The following is a 17,308-nucleotide window of genomic DNA, read 5'->3' on the forward strand; positions in this document are numbered from 1 at the left end:
ACGTATCACACGATTCACTAGTAGCTAAATTTTAATCATCCATTATTGGTTGATTATTTATTTATAAGCAAACACAGAATTATTCTCTAGGTCATCAGGTTATGCTTACACAGGGATTCTAGAAATGTCATATTCAGACAATGATAGAAAGGGGGATTTTTATAATCATGATCATTACCTTTGAATGTAAAGAAGACTTGGTAGGAGATGACATCAATTTAAAAATAATGATCATCACCTCTGTGGTACGTGAAGAAGACTGGTCGAACACAACATCAATTTAAGAATAATGATTACATATGAGATATATCACTAATTTCTAAATTTTAATTATTCATTATTGGTTGATTATTTATAAGCAAATACAGAGTTATTTCTTGGTAATTTATTTCATACATTAATTTTTGAAATGTCATATTCGTGAATAATGACAAGGGGATTGTTTTTCATCATGATCTTCACATCAGTTGAATGTAAAGAAGACTTGGTAGGAGACGACAACAATTTAAAAATAATGATCTTCACCTCTGTATAGTATGTCAAGAAGACTGGTAGAACACAACATCAATTTAAGAATAATGATTTTATATTAGATATATCACTAATTTCTAAATTTTAACTATCGATCATTGGTTGATTATTTATAAGCAAATACAGAGATATTTCTGGGTCATTTATTTCATACAGTAATTTTAGAAATGTCATATACGTGAACAATGAAAAGGGGATTGTTTTTTATCATGATCTTCACCTCTGTTGAATGTAAAGAAGACTTGGTAGGAGACGACATCAATTTAAAAATAATGATCTTCACCTCTGTGGTATGCGAAGAAGACTGGTAGAACACAACATCAATTTAAGAATAATGATTACACATTAGATATATCACTAATTTCTAAATTTTAATTATTCATTATTGGTTGATTATTTATAAGCAAACACAGAGATATTTCTAGGTCATTTATTTCATACAGTAATTTTAGAAATGTCATATTCGTGAATAATGAAAAGGGGATTGTTTTTGATCATGATCTTCACCTCTGTTGAATGTAAAGAAGACTTGGTAGGAGATGACATCAATTTAAAAATAATGATCTTCACCTCTGTGGTACGTGAAGAAGACTGGTAGAACACAACATCAATTTAAGAATAATGATTTTATATTAGATATATCACTAATTTCTAAATTTTAATTATCCATTATTGGTTGATTATTTATAAGCAAATACAGAGATATTTCTAGGTCATTTATTTCATACAGTAATTTTAGAAATGTCATATTCGTGAATAATGAAAAGGGAATTGTTTTTGATCATGATCTTCACCTCTGTTGAATGTAAAGAAGACTGGTTGGAGACGATATCAATTTAAGAATAATGATTTCCCCCTCTGCTGAATTTGAAGAAGACTAGTAGGAAATGACACCAGTTTAAGAATAATGATTACATATTAGACATATTACTAATTGCTAAATATAAATCATTCACTATTGGTCGATAATTTACAAGGAAATACAGAGTAATCTGTAAGTCACTTATTTGATACAATACATAAATTTTAGAATTGTCATATTTATGAAAAATAGAAGGGGAAAATGCTTATAATCGTGTCTTTCGCCTCTGTTGTGTGTAAAGAGCTCTAGTTGGAGACATCAGTATAAAAATAATGATTTTCCCCTCTGTTGTATGTGAAGAAGATTGATAAGAGACATCAATTTAAAAATAATGATCTTCACCTCCGTTAAATGTAAAGCAGACTGATAGGAGACATCAATTTAACAATAATAATTATATAATAGACATAGTATCACTAATTCCTAAATTTTAATCATCCATTATTGGTCGATTATTTAAAACAAATATAGAGTTGTCATTAGGTCGCTTTCCGGAGATTTTAGAAATGACATAGTTATGAACAATAGAAGGAAGGAATGTTTATAATCGTGCTCTGCTGCATGTAAGGAGCGCTGGTTGGAGGCGACATAAATATAAGAATAATGATAAACTTTTTTTTAATTTTAAATTTATGCATTAAAATTTATTGCAATCGAATATACAACCGAAGGTTAATAAATATCGAGTTTAAAATCTGTGTAGTTATGCTTTTTAAAAGCAGTGGAATTACAAAGGTATAATGAAATACAATTGGTACTCTTTTAAATTTTAACAGAATCGATATCTAATGAAACCCATGCTCAACTTCTATTACGTATTAAATTGTGATAATCAGCATCATATAGACGCTCTCAGATACAGTGTTAGTTAGCAAATTAAGCTAAAAATCCCTCAAAATAGAAAAACTAAGAAATTAAATTTTATATACCAACTCTGGCTTTTTATTAATAGACAATTTAGCTTTTGGAATTCGAAAATTTTGTACGTGACTGAAATAAATTCATCTATCAGAGTTCTGCAAAGAAAGTATGCGATTTTTTTTTATTTTAATAAAAATCAGGAAAATTTATTTTAAATAACGCATTAAATTTTTAAAAAGTAATTAAAACCCATCTGAATTAAATAATAATTTATTTTTAAGAGTGTTGAGTAAGGTGCAAATTTATTGTGATCTAAATCAGCGGAACCTAATATTTTTAGGATAAGGAACCCTAAATTATCATGCTTTTTTTGGAGGAACCCCGCATTATAAAAAAAAACTTCATTAGCATCTTTGAATTTACTAAAAAAAAAAAAAAAAAAAAAANAAAAAAAAAAAGAACGAAAAAAAGAGTATTAATTATTTTGAAAATATTTGATGTTTCCAAAATATTCTGAACTGTGAATTTGATATTGATGTATGCATATGCTGCAAATTATATAAATCAGCTATATTAAGGTTTTCAATAAAGAACTGTTATAAACATTGAGAATCGAAACGTTATTCTTGTTTCATGATTTTAGTTTTTTTTGCATTAAAAAGCTCGATGAGAAATATTTAATATATACTATATATATGCATATTTTTTTTAAAAACAAATTTACGTACTGTATGTTATTAAATACATTTAATGACATGCAATAGTGTATGTAAGTTGTATTGTTATTAATTTTTTATTCATTGGCTTTACATAAATAATTTCATTTAAACCGAAATAATAAATAAATTACAAATTTATTGATTGAATAAAAATATAACTATTGCTAATTAAGAAAATCATAACTTTCGGAACCCCTGATCCTTATCATTTGGGAACCGCTGATCTGAGGAATGCTAAGGTTCCGCAGAATAGTTAAAGGTGTTCTAAGAGCCAGGCCATTTGTTTTACCAGCAATCTTCAATTATAGTTAGATCTAATCAATTTCATATTCCTTATGAAATTATTTAAAGTAAAATGCCATTGAAAAAGAAATAGATAATTTTTTTAATAAATAAAATATTTTTACCAATACATTGTATAAATTATGGAAGAATTAAGCATTTATAAGAATTTCATTATTTTCCCATCTCGCTTTTCAAACGAAAATAAAATAACCATATTTGTTAATGAAGAAATATGTTTTCCAAATAAGAATCTTCGTTTATAGTAATTCGTTTTAGTTTTTTATTTCAAATAAAAGAGAAAAAAATCATCTACTTAAAATGCATGCAAATGTGTGAAAAAAAATTTTAATATCTGAAAAAATTTATAAGGCTAGATCTACTATCTTCCGCCAGGTGTTTGAATAAAAGGTTATGACTTAAAAAAGAAAAAAAAATGGTTGGAAAACGATTTTTCTTTTTACGTTGGAGGTCACATTAGGAGAGGCATTGTTTATTTTATTCTCGTTTTCCTGTCAACCTGTTGTAAATTTCAACAAATGGATATTTAACGAAAAGTGACACATTCCTTCCTCCAGGTTAATAGATTTTAATCTATTCAGATATTTATTGGATTTAATAGAGCATATGTATTAAATTTAATAGATTAACATATATTATGATACGGTATAATCTATCAAATTATCGCATTGTGTTACGGTATCGAATCTATTAAAGTATTTTTATTTCGTATAACATTAACTATTTGATAACAATAATTTGACAATTCCTTCTTTCGGGTTAATAGATTATACTTTGTTTATATATTTATAAAATTTAAAAGTATATATTTATTAAATTTAACATAGTATGATATGGCATAATATTTTATTACATGATATGGGGTATCGAATCTATTATGGTATGTATTTGGTTAAACATCAGCAATAAATATTTAGTGAAAAAATGACTAATTCCTACATTTGGGAAAATAGATTTACTTAGTTCACAAATTTATTACATTTAATATAAGATATTAATTAAATTTAATAGAGTAAAGTTTTTTTTAGGTGTAGTATATTCTATAAAATTATAGTATTGTAATGCATGGTATGGCATCGCATATTTAAAAATCTATTTCCCAGAAACAATTTGACTGATTTTGTTCAAATTTTGTATTTTGACGTATAAAATTATGTCTGTTAAAATGATAAAAAAATTTGTATGCTTAAAAAATCAAACATTTTATGACTATTATGAAACAAAATAATAAAAAAATAATTATTAAAAATTATTTTTTGCATGAAATTATCTTAGAATGAACGAATTTTATAATTCTTCGCAAGAATTTTCTTGAATCACTTTAAAAAATTCACGAGATATGGTGAAATAAGTAAAAATCCAAAACTTATGGGTGGGGTCCGAACCTTGGAAATAGGGCCATATTTTCCAGATTTCGGCTACCTCTTATATTATGAAGGTCAGCAATCCATTCATCCATCAAAAAAAAAAAAAATATTTATAGGAAAGCTTATTTTTGTGTCTTATTACGTAATTTAAAATATCGTCTGTACTAACTAATTATCTAACTATCGTCTGTACTAACATATTTGAGGTCACTCTTTCGAACCACTTAGACTGAGTCCAAATAAGGGAAGATCTGATCACTTGGTCAAATGTTATACAAAGTGATTAATCTGCCCCCCACTTTTTTTTAACACTGTACTTTAAAAAAACGACAAATTTGTATAGATTTTATATTGTACAAACATTTATAAGATTCTGTAATGAACAGTTTGATTTTGTTATAAAATTACACGTATTCCCAAAACATGCGAGATAAGAAAAGAAATAAAAAAGAGAGATTTCATCTATTTAAATACTATAAATATGTCCGTTTAAATACTTCTATCATTCTCTTTATCCCTTTGATGCAGATAGGACACCAGTGCCACTTTTATAAAAAAAAAATTTTCTCTTTGATGCTCGAATTGCAGGAATAAATTATATTTGGATATTTTTTAATAATAAAAAACAGTAATAGTTACTAAAAAAATCTGTTAGATATAAAATCCCCCTCCCCCCAAAGTGGTTTGGAATTTTTTCCCAACTTATATTAAAAATATAAATTAGAGAAATTTCAATGGGGAATAATTGATCCTCTTAGATCTAAATAAATGCAAATAAGAGCAAGTTTGAAAATTTGTTTTGGAAAAGAGCCGTGTTTGGAAGATTTTTTTTATTTAACGCATATAAAGACAGCTGTGTTTCGTGTTGTATTTCATAACAATAAATTATTAAAATGCTAAATAAATATTTTTGACGTATTTTGACCTAAATTAATACAAAATTTATGAAAAATATGTTTAATAAAACATTTGCGTCTATGGAATAAGTGCTAAAATGTTTTGTTAATGACAGATATTTTTATCAGTTTTTTTTCTTCCCTCTTAGGAGTACAAACAGGTCTGAATATTTTCAAAAGGTAATTTTTTTCTTTACAAACTATGTAATAGTGATGATAATCAATATTCCATTGGTTTTGATCAAACAATATCATTTTTGCAATCTCGTACAATATGAATAAAAGTATGACGTTTTTACATACATTGATGTTTTGGAACAATGTTATATTCGATGTCGTAATAGGCGATTTTATAAAAAATCGGTCGATACTATGAATATTTGGATAATAGTGTTTCGGAGAGAAAAAATAAGTTGATAGCTAGTTTATGTAAAAAATAAAATTTTATTTTTTTTAAAAAGAAGAAGTGATGATTTGTTAGAATTTATCTTACAAATTGAGGAGCAAGAATTTCCGAAGTTTTTCTCTTTTTTTTTTTTTTACTGCTGTTCATATTTTAGAACTTTTCACCTCTCTAGCGCTTTATAAGAAGTAAACTGGTAAAATTATTCCTTTCTTCCAACCTTCAAATCTAATTTAGGGTTATAAATTATTGAAAAGTGATAAATATAAGGGTGTGGGGGCATTTCTAGGAAACGGGGAGATTGATGGGGGAAACGAGGGTCACATTTTGATTCAGAGGGTCATGAACATAAGAATCAGTAAGAATAGTGTCAGGGCTCAATTTTTTTGCACCTCAGTATTACATAAAGAATTTTAATTCAAAATTTTCCAATTAGCTGGAAGTCCATTTTTTTAACAAAAAGAATATTTTACACACCTTTTTCATTATATACTTTTATTAATGTAGATTATTATTACTCTTTTTCACGTTCAGAGCATTAAATAAATGTATAGTAAAAAAAAAAAAATTCAATTAAAAATTTTTTTTAAAGCGTTATTTTAGTATAGTAATGATTCTTAAATATACTGTTTTCTTTTTGAAATTTAATTTAAAATATTGTATTGATGGACATGTACAGCAGCTGGGAAACATTCTATGAAGTTCCATGATTAAGCTACTTCACCATCAGACTAACTAATCTTTTATACATTTCTGAATTATAGAAACATCATGGTGGGTAAAATAAACTACCTTCGAAACTCAAGAAAACATTAAAGAAAGTACAATGTTTGTAATAAATACATTAATGTTGCAACCAAAAAAAATTTTTTTTCCTTCTTAATGACCAAACAAAATTGTAGTTTATGCATTTTTATCGAGAAAGTAAAACTTATTTACACAATATAGATACATAAATAAACATTTAAAGGAGCACATCATCAATGATGTCTAACAGTGTCAGCCGGTTTGCATTATTACTGGCAATTGGAATCAGTTGTATATTGAAATGAAATTTCGAAAAATAGAATCATATATGACAAGATTAAAATTTCTTTGGATATCTGTCCCGCGACCACGGGACATAAGAAATAAAATTACCTGGTCACGTATCATAATTTACTAAATGTGAGGTACAGTCTGAGTTTCAAATGTCCAAGGCAATATTTAACATCATTTTTCTAAGATATACTCAGTTTTTAGGTTCCGAATTAACCTTAGGTTTGTTTCCCCATTCACTTCAATGACTCATTATTTTTCATCACTTCTCTAGGGAGATGCGGTTCTTGATATTTATCAGAATGCGGAAGGGTCATATACATGTGGAGAATGGGGTATTTCATTTCAACAAAAATAAGTGCTTAATTTGTTGAGCGCTCTGGTAAAGAACAAAGTCTCTCTTTTCATCAACCAATGGAGAGAATTTACTTGAATTTGCGTATCTCTAACCTTTTTTTTAAATTTAAATTTATTACACAACTCCTCATGCTCCACAGCGTATAACACGAGGCTTAGACATGCAAGTGGGCAACGTACAATTACAAATTAAAAGGAAACAAAACAAAATTAAAAGTTCAAGTTGTAAACATAATTGAGTAAATTATTTAAGTTTTCAGTGCATTTAACAAACAAGGGCAAAACAGGTGGCCAAGAAATACCCGAGTGTCTCACTTCCTTTTTTATGCTTTCTCTTTAAACTTGAATATAAATTACAATAAAATATAATGTGTTCTACAAAGTCAACATCCTGACTACAAGAACAAAAACTACAATTCACTAAATTGAGCTGCGGTGGCTCTGGGGATAGAGCGTTCATCTCTCAATGAGGTGAACCGGGTTCGAATCCCTGCGACTGATCATCGATATGAATTCTGCACCCGGCCTGCACCGACCACAGTGCTGACGTAAAAATATCCTCAATGCTAGACGGATCCTGGGTTAGAGTCCTCTTGCTGTCAGACTAACCGTGGGAGATTTTTTTCTTCATGTAATGCACGTGTCTTATTTCCATCAAAAAGTCCACCACGAAGACAAAACTTTCTCTTAATACTTGATCCTGGAGTTCCCTTGTGTTCTGGATTGGGTTCAAAATTACAAGACTACGGAGCTTTTCATTGGTGGTCGTAAACTTAAAATTGGATCGGCTGTTCAATTACCATTATAAAATAAAATTCACAAAAATTAAACCTAAAAAAGTAGCTGCTAAAAGTTCGCTGTTCTGTACGAATCTGAGTTAATTTAAAGTGAGTGAAACATTTCCTACACCTCAACTACTAAAAATTAGTAGGAAAAACTCTTTTAGTTTACACAGCTCTTGGTGAAACCAAGAATTCTGTGTTCCAGTCAAAAACATTTCTTTCCCAAGATTTCCAGTGTGACAACAAGACAGATAACGAAAGATTAATATCAAAGCAAGTCGCGTTTTTGGCCATTCTCTTTCATTGCCAAGATCACCGCTATGGCCCCCAACTAAGAAAAATGAATTACAGCAATACCATTGAGAGGGCGTACACAATGGAAAGAATTTCCACTATAAGTCTTTCAAAAGAAACTGTATTATGCAACAGATGAAGTGAGGAAAGTGAAATTGCACAGATAAGATACCTAAGATTCTTATTTTGCTGAAAAGAGTCTTTAATCCATTTTAAGGCAAGATTTATGTACCAAGTTCAGCTTGAAAAATAGAGCATTCGTCTCATAATCGATGCTGGAAAGAAAGTTTATCAATTCTGTCTTCATAAATAACATAAGCAAGTCCAACTTTTCCATCCAATTTATTTCCAGATTTTATATTCAAGACAGACTTCGCTATAGCTAGCATAAGAATAAAGCGTGATAAGTTTCTCACATGAAGAGTGAGGCAAGCATGTGAACAAGGGTGCCAAGGTGAGTACTTAAATAATTGTCTTCTATAACTAATACTCCTGTACCCTTTAATGACATGAAGCAGAAATCTCCGTTGCGTTTTTCTAAGAAGTCTACAATTTATTTTCTTTCTTAAGGTATGGCTTCAAGAACTCGATACACAAGATATGAGAGGAACGGTACCGTTTATAAATTAACCGAAGAACATCAGATTTCACCCCCAAAAGGTATTTGAAATTCTTAGCAATCCAAGAACTCTTTCACTTTTACTGGAAACAAAAAATATGCTCCTATTGCAGTTTATGATCAATCATGCTCAAATAACATAATTTGCTACACTTCTTCAATCGGCACACCTCCAACATTTAAGTTAATTCTTTGATCAATTGTCGATAAATATTTATGACTCAAAAAGTCCTTCAAGAAGGCAAATTTAAAAAATACTTGATCCAGGAGTTTCCTGTCTTCTAGATGGGATTAAAAATTACAAGGCTAGAGAGTTGAACACCAGCAGTCGTAAACCCAAAAAATTAGGTCGGCTGTTCAACAACGGTTGTAAAATAAAATCTTCATGACTCTTGTTTTAAGTGGATTAAACTCTGGTTAATATAATTTTGACCAATCAAAATTATAGTCAAGAATATTCTGTGACAAAATATAGGCTCTAACCATATTAAAACATTAAATTAAAATAGTCAATTAAATTAAGATTTATAATTCAAACTTGAAGCGGTCGATGTCAAAAGGGGTATGTAACATATTTTCGTATTTGCTGGGGTATAAAATACGCCAACGAAAAATAAATAGATGCAGTTCAACAGTTTTCTAGCAGTAACCAACATATCAATGCCACTGAAACAATTAGACTGACGGAAACATGACTTTTCAGACAGCTACTGTGATTTTTCATACAGGCATGACCCTAACAACCATTTTTCATACCTGGAAAAATGGTTTCTAGGCAGTACTTCAACAATTCGGTATCCCACACATTCTCTTCGGCGGCATCTAAAAAGGATCCTCAGCTCCTAACTCTAAAGCTTATCCATTTGGACGTGTACCCATTAATAGCAAAAAATTGGATGACCTGAGAATCCCTTCGAACTATGTTGTTGGTAATGATTTCTATACAATGTTGTAGAGATGATCAAAGACTCAAACAGAAGCTAACTCTATTTCCCAAAATCTCAATGAAGACACTTGTAGATATACAATATTGTGCAGATGCTCAGACTCAAACAGAAGCTAACTCTATTTCCCAAAATCTCAATGAAGACACTTGTAGATATACAATATTGTGCAGATGATCAAAGACTCAAACAGAAGCTAACTCTATTTCCCAAAATCTCAATGAAGACATTTGTAGATATACAATATTGTGCAGATGATCAAAGACTCAAACAGAAGTTAACTCTATTTCACAAAATCTCAATGAAGACATGGAATGACCTTATGATTTGTCATCAACTTTTACAATGTGTCAAAATATTTGTTTGGGGAATAAAATTATTGCTTTGAACATAAAAGGATAACTCTAACTTAATTACTTTTTCCTTTCTTTCTTTTTTTTGCTGTTGTTGTCAATGTTAAATCGGCATATGTGCTAAATTTCAAAAATGTATAGTTCCAACAGCTATACCCGTTTCTTGATATCAACTACCCAGTAATTTTCTAGACAGTCTAAAGAAGAGAATTTAACATTTTGGAAGAAATTAAAACAATATTTCCACAACTGATAGTTTTTTTGTGTGGTTTTTCTCGAAAGGGCAGATTTGTAACATAACCCCTTTTAACATTGACTGGTTCAATTAAACTTTACAAATTTACTTAAATGAATCTAATTGTATATTTATACAAATAATTCAGTGAAAAAGTGAGAAAATACTTTCTTATTTCTAATGTTGATATTTGATTCGTAGAGTCAGCGGTTTACTGGAATAAAATTTTTTGGGCACTGTATTCTGATTCTTTCCATTGGTCACTTAAATATTTTTAACAAATTCAATTAGCTCTGATTCAATTAGTTTGAATGATTTATTAATTGCAAAATCATAAGTAATTCAGGGTAATAGGAAACAACTAAAAACACATATAAAATACTAATTTTAATGCTTGAGATACGACAACTAAACACTTCATAACTAAATCTTTGCTCTGTTCATGTTTACAAATGAAATGTTTCATATTTAAATAAAAATAAGAGTAAAAAATTCAAACAAATGCTCTTGGAGATTATAGATTTCCTTCAGTATGATATATTTCAAAACATGGTACAATACATAACCCCACATTGCAGTCACGACACTCATATCTCGATTCCCGGCGCATCTTTTTACCATCATTTCTAATTAGTCTGGAACACACATAGCACCTCCTGGTTGGGTTGATTTTTCTTTTCGTTTGTAAAATGTACCTGGGAAAATGTCTCCCTGTAAGGCGATCAGAATTAGATGGAGTAAGAGTAAGCACTGTCCCTTGTGAAAGAAAAGTATTGATATCTAGGGGAAAGAGATAAGAGATAAATTACATTTATTGCAATAGAGAGATTAATATCTTTGTTGCAATATTTCAAATTATAGTAATAAAAAATGCTAACAAAAAGTATTTGAAATAACAAAGAATGTAACTATGATGTAACAAAGAATATGTCAATACTCTTTGTAAATAAAATAGGTGTCTCAAGGTTGCACAATTTTCCTACTCTCTACACTTTTCTTCTGATTGTTACCACGGAAACAATCTTGTTCTGTTTCAGTAAGAAGAGGGAACATACAGGTGAGAGAACTGATTGAAGAGTGGTAATCGAGCAAATAAAAGTGTAGAGAGTGGAAAGTTGCATAACCTTAAGATGTATATTCTAATTACAAAGAGTATAGTAGGTTCAGAATGACCTGCCATTTTAGACCTTTGTAGTAGTAGTTATTGAAGCCACCAGTTAGGATTCTGCCTTGTTATGCCACTTGGCCTGTATTATGAAAACATTTAGTTACAAGAGATAATAACAGTAATAAAGACTTAAATAATTAAATTTACAAAAGTAAAACTATCAATCATGTTTGATTTATTTTATTTTAATACATAAATTCATTTCTGTAGTCACTGACATGGATCTAGAGATATCCAAAAGAGCCTCGTTCATTTTTTTTTGTTAGCTTGCTTCTAGTTATAATTTTGTAATGTAATGAATTAATAAATGTGTTCCATAAGCTGAAGAAAAAAAAAACTTGATAATGGGAAATTATATAATAGTCAGATATAGTCATTTTTCCATAAAACTGTGAGGATATTATTATACATCAGCAGTTTGAAGTTAATAGCATTATTTTAATGTTATTAAGTGAAAATGCAATAATTATAGATATTTAAATCTAAACTATTAATACCCTTAAAAATGACACAGATATTAACTGAAGTTAGATAAAAAAACTGTTTTAATAACTCATTTTATGATTTTTTTTAAAGCTAAAATTGTCTTTTTTGTTTACTGTGTTGCCAACATTATTACAACATGTCTACTTAATGACATATTTAAATAAATAAAATTTTTTTCCATTGAAACATAAATTCTCAGCTGTCTGGAACATCAAATATATTGATTTATAAAAAAAGAGTTAACAATGAATATTTCTATGCTTTAAAGCTAAAACAAGAAATTAAAATAATTCAAAATATTGAGAACCAAACATTTAACTTTCATAAAAAACAGCAATAGACATTTTTGAACTAATGACATATTAATTTGATAAAAGCAATTTTTTGTCTAGTTCTTGAAAGTCAGACAATTCTCATAGATAAAAGTTAAGGCCATTCTTCACAGAGTTGATAATATTTTTGATAAATATTTATCTATGACGTTATCGCATTAAACCACTTAAATGACCACTATATTTAGATATGAAGCTTATCTGGCACAGAGGCAGCAAATTTATTTTAAAGTGAGGAAAAATTAAAAACACTACCAACATGTAAAGAATCCAAATAATGGAAGATGAGATTGAAAGAAAAAATCAAAACCTGTTTGATTGCCAGATAAAATTTGGAGATGTTTCTAGGTTGCCTTTCAACTCCAATCAATATTTTCAATCACTCAAACTAGTTGTTAACTTTTATCCTGCTTTACAGATTTTGATAGCCTTTTGGTTTATTTATTTTTTTACCTAAATATTAATTTGTGGATAGTTTTTTTTGTTGACAAATATTCTAAAAATATGTATTAAGGGCAGTACATTTTTAAAAATAAAATTTAATGATACATAAAACCTTTTATAATAAAATCTTAATTTCATAATAGTCAAATATTTTAAGAGAAAAAATATCACACTTATCCACTAAGTAGAAATACATGCATTTTTATTCTTAAATTATATTATTTTATATGTGATAACAGAAATAAAATAAAATCTTTAAAATACATGTAGTAGTACAGAATTGCTAATGTAAGTGTAATCTAGTTAGATATTCAGATAGGTAGGTTGTAATTATTTTTTATGCTTTAAAAAAGATTGAAATTGAGACATATCAACTAATTTCGATTCTCAATACAGGATTAACTCTTCAAATGCACAATATAGTGTTTCTTTAGATTTTCCTTTAGGGCAAACTTTTGACCACATATTTCGCAAGAATGAGGTCGTTCTCCAGTGTGGATGAGTTGGTGTCTCTTTAAAGATGAATTATAAGGTGTTACATATGAGCAGAGGGAACATGAATGTATAACAATGCCATACTTCTTTTTTCGAGCATTATTCATTGCAGCTTTCAGTCCTGAAGAAGAATGCACATAAAGAGATTAAAACAAGTCTTCAGACCATTAAGAGTATATAATAAAATAAATATAAAACACTAGTACAATTTCAAAAAATTTTTTTGTTGCAAGAAATCAATAATTCCAGGTCTTGCTCAAAACTTACTAACATATTTCATTAACAAAATCTGATTGTTAAAACTATTTTTAAAAAATTTAATTCTTACAATTTTAAAAACACAAAAGAAAGAACCATAAAAAAGTAGATGGCTAGAATTGTTTTCAAAACATTGGAATGCATTATTTATTGTAATTACATAAAAAAAGACATTCAGGTAATAAATAAGCGTATAATATACAATATAAAAGAAAAAATAATAAAAAAAAAATCCTTAATAAAAATATACTATATTATACTACTATAAATGTGAGTTCAACTTGAGCAAAACATATTTTATACATTATTATGTGTAATGACTAATAACCTGCATTGTCGATATTACTCATTATTTTAGACCAGTGCTTGTATATCTAAAAATTTTTTTTCGAAAGACAAAAAAAAAATGTACTATCAAGTTTTTTTATAAAATAAAATTAACAATGTAACTAAAATGTAAGAATATTTTTCTTATTTATCTGATACAGTGCTGGAAAAAGAATTTAAGCAAAAAATTGGTAAAAACGTCTATTTATTCAGCTAAATATTCCTGGTATTTTTGGTGTAAGTACCAATTAGAATCATTATAAAACTTCTTCAAAATAGTATCATTCTTTAAAAATTATTTTATTTACTAATGTTGATTATTATTTACTCCAGGTAGTTGTAGTACAATGATTTTATAAGCTGTTGCTGGATTTTTTGAAAAAAATATTTGATTAGAATAGAATATTGAAGCTAATAAATTAATTAACGATACTTAAAGGGAACTAATCAGAACTTCTAATAAAAGATTAATAATTTATCAAAAAGGTATTTCAAATAAACTCATAATATTACTTTGAATTTGATTTTTGTGCAAATATGCAAAGGAAATATTGACAGTCGTTAGTTATTTTACCAGTATGAGCAAATTCAAGCACTTTCCAGTAAGTTACATGAAACTATGAGCAAAAGTAAAAGCGAGTGAATTTTTGATAATTATGATTTGTAACAATAGTGGCATTTTCGAAAAACATACTAATATTTCAACAGAATAATGAATTTTTAATTAAATTTTTATTGATAGTAGAAAAAAGTACAAAAAGAAGAAAGGAGAGTATAAAAACAAGAGAAAATTAAATTAAAAGAATATGTATAATTATTATATAAATTTTTGCTATCAATGTACAGACACAAAGCTATTAATAACGAAAATCAGAATGATGAATTAAGTTTTTAAAAAGACATACTGTATATTAACATTTGATATGTGTTAAGTAATGTTTTTTGAGATTTTCTTTTAAAGCAAATGTTTTGCCACATATTTCACAACTATGAGGCTTTTCTCCAGTATGGGTAAGTTGATGCCTTTTTAAGTGGCCTTTATTTGCTGTTGTATAGGAACAAAGATAACATTTGTGGATGCTAGTTGATGTGCTTGCTTTTATTTCCTGGCAAAACTTTTCAATCAGGAGAGAATCAGGGACAAAACCTAAAAAAAAAAGTGTACAAATAGTATTTGAGTGAAAAATACATAATTAACCATTAAGAATTTCTTTTTTTTCAATCAAGCAAATGAAACATAAAAACAGCCATGACTTCTTATTTTGAAAAGTTTTTATCACTTACAAGAAATAAATAATTATTTTAGCTTAGCTATGATTGAAATCGTGAGGAAATTATGAAGAGTATAGTTACGAAATATATAAGTGTGAGACTAAGAAAGCATCTCTTGCAAGAGCTAGTTTGTCGACCAAATTGGTCATGGAAATTAGGGCTCTACAATTTTGAGTTCAACAGCATTAAGGGGATGTAGTGAGATTAGCAAAAGTATATTGGCTGTCTTTACTTCCTTGACAAACTAATATCTATGAATTTGAAGCTGGGTAGGTTTCAAGCTGCTGACATGAACAGAACTATGGTCCTTCACAACACCACTAATTCCATAACTATTGCATCGTCATGGCTCAACAGATAAATGTAAATTTCCAAATTAATAAAATTATTGCACAAATTAGTCATTATTAAACTTTGGTTACCCATAATTGCAAGACCTTGAAATAAAAATATTAAAAGCAAACAATAAGTTACAAAAAATATAATATACATACATAAAGGAAGAAACTGGGTATGAAAAGATTGCCAAAAGAGTATTATGAATGACAAAAAGCAATAAAAAGAATCAATTTATGACTTTATTTTACTAATCTTCATTAGATGGCTACAATGCCAGATGAGCTATTTAAAAGATCACAAAACAACAAGCTATCCCCCTATAAGAGTATATTGCTTCAATTCTTTTGCATCATATTCCCTAAACTTTTTTTTAAAGGCACAAGGATATTGCACAGTTTAAACTTGCTCAATAATCTTGAGAACATTATTTTAAGTAAACTATCTTACTATTCACACGCCTGCACTGATCCCAATACTGACTTTTTTTTTTAATTTTCAGGCCCATTGCTTGGTACTCTTCACACTTATTCTTTATCTACTCTGTATTGTGGAAAAGTCATAACTTTCTCCAGACTAAAAAAAAAAAAAAATCCTACTTTTACATAAAAATTAATATAACAATGGTGTAACAAACTTAAAGCTTTAAAATACTTTCAAACACATTCTATTATTTAAAAAATAGGTTTTATTATCATATTGTAAAGTCTGAAATTGAACATAAATGCTACCTGCTGAATTTGTTATAGGAAACCGTATTTTTCCCAGCATGCAAAAGATATGAAACAATCCACTCATTTTGGGAGGGAGTTTGAAATTGAAGGGCTAGTGCTAAACAGCTGTACCTACAACCTACTTGCCATGAGATAACTAGGCCATCCAAAATTGTACACATAGAACTGAACCAAATGAATGTTGAAAAGTATACATTTGCAAAAGGTTGATAAAATTATTTTTTATACTTGTATTTATCTAACATGTACCCCGTAAGGCTCTAATTAGCAATTAATCTAAGCAAATCTAAGCAATTAATTTAAGCAATATCTAAGCAAATTAATGAAAATTAAGCTTGTAAAGACAATTTTTTAAAATTCTTTTTAAATGATTTATAGCATCTTCTCTCCTTCTTAAAAAAATTAATTTGGTCTCAAGTGTGGATTTACTCTCAGTGGCGATAAAATTAGGATTTCAAAAGCTACAATTTCAGTTTTGCTTGCAAAAAATAATTTTTATATAACAAAAAGATCAAAACTGGGAAATTATCAAGGATACATACTTTTTTATTTAGAAAAGTAAAGTAATAATGGAATTAAAAAGATTTTNGAAAGTACACGATTTTTAATTGCTCTTAATTAAAAAAGTAGCATTTTTTGGGAGGTAAAAAGATGTTTTTCAGGACTTTTCCATCATTCTGAATTCATTAAAAACATAAAAAAAATTGACTGCAATTGTCCATTATAAAAAAAGATATCATTTCTAAAACTTGGCATATTTCCTTAAATTTAATTTTTATGTAAATCTGCAAAATAAATTTTTACAGTCATAAGTAATTTCACAAGTATTCATTCACAGAAATTCCAGTTATTTATATCAACTCAAGAATAAGAGCAAAAATCAACATGAGTG

At 28.2% G+C, this 17,308-nt stretch overlaps 1 long non-coding RNA gene across 1 annotated transcript; it reads right to left on the reverse strand.

Annotated features, from left to right (window-relative positions):
• Positions 1–10,861: 10,861 nt before the first annotated feature.
• On the reverse strand, positions 10,862–15,834 carry LOC122272380 (uncharacterized). Its single transcript, XR_006226971.2, has 2 exons — positions 14,980–15,834; positions 10,862–13,610 (listed from the first exon to the last, which is right to left on the reverse strand). It is a non-coding gene; the product is annotated as an uncharacterized lncRNA (long non-coding RNA).
• Between the last annotated feature and the right edge of the window lie 1,474 nt (positions 15,835–17,308).

Source organism: Parasteatoda tepidariorum, chromosome 7 (genome assembly GCF_043381705.1).
Source record: "Parasteatoda tepidariorum isolate YZ-2023 chromosome 7, CAS_Ptep_4.0, whole genome shotgun sequence".
In the NCBI taxonomy this organism is placed as follows: Eukaryota; Metazoa; Arthropoda; class Arachnida; order Araneae; family Theridiidae; genus Parasteatoda; species Parasteatoda tepidariorum.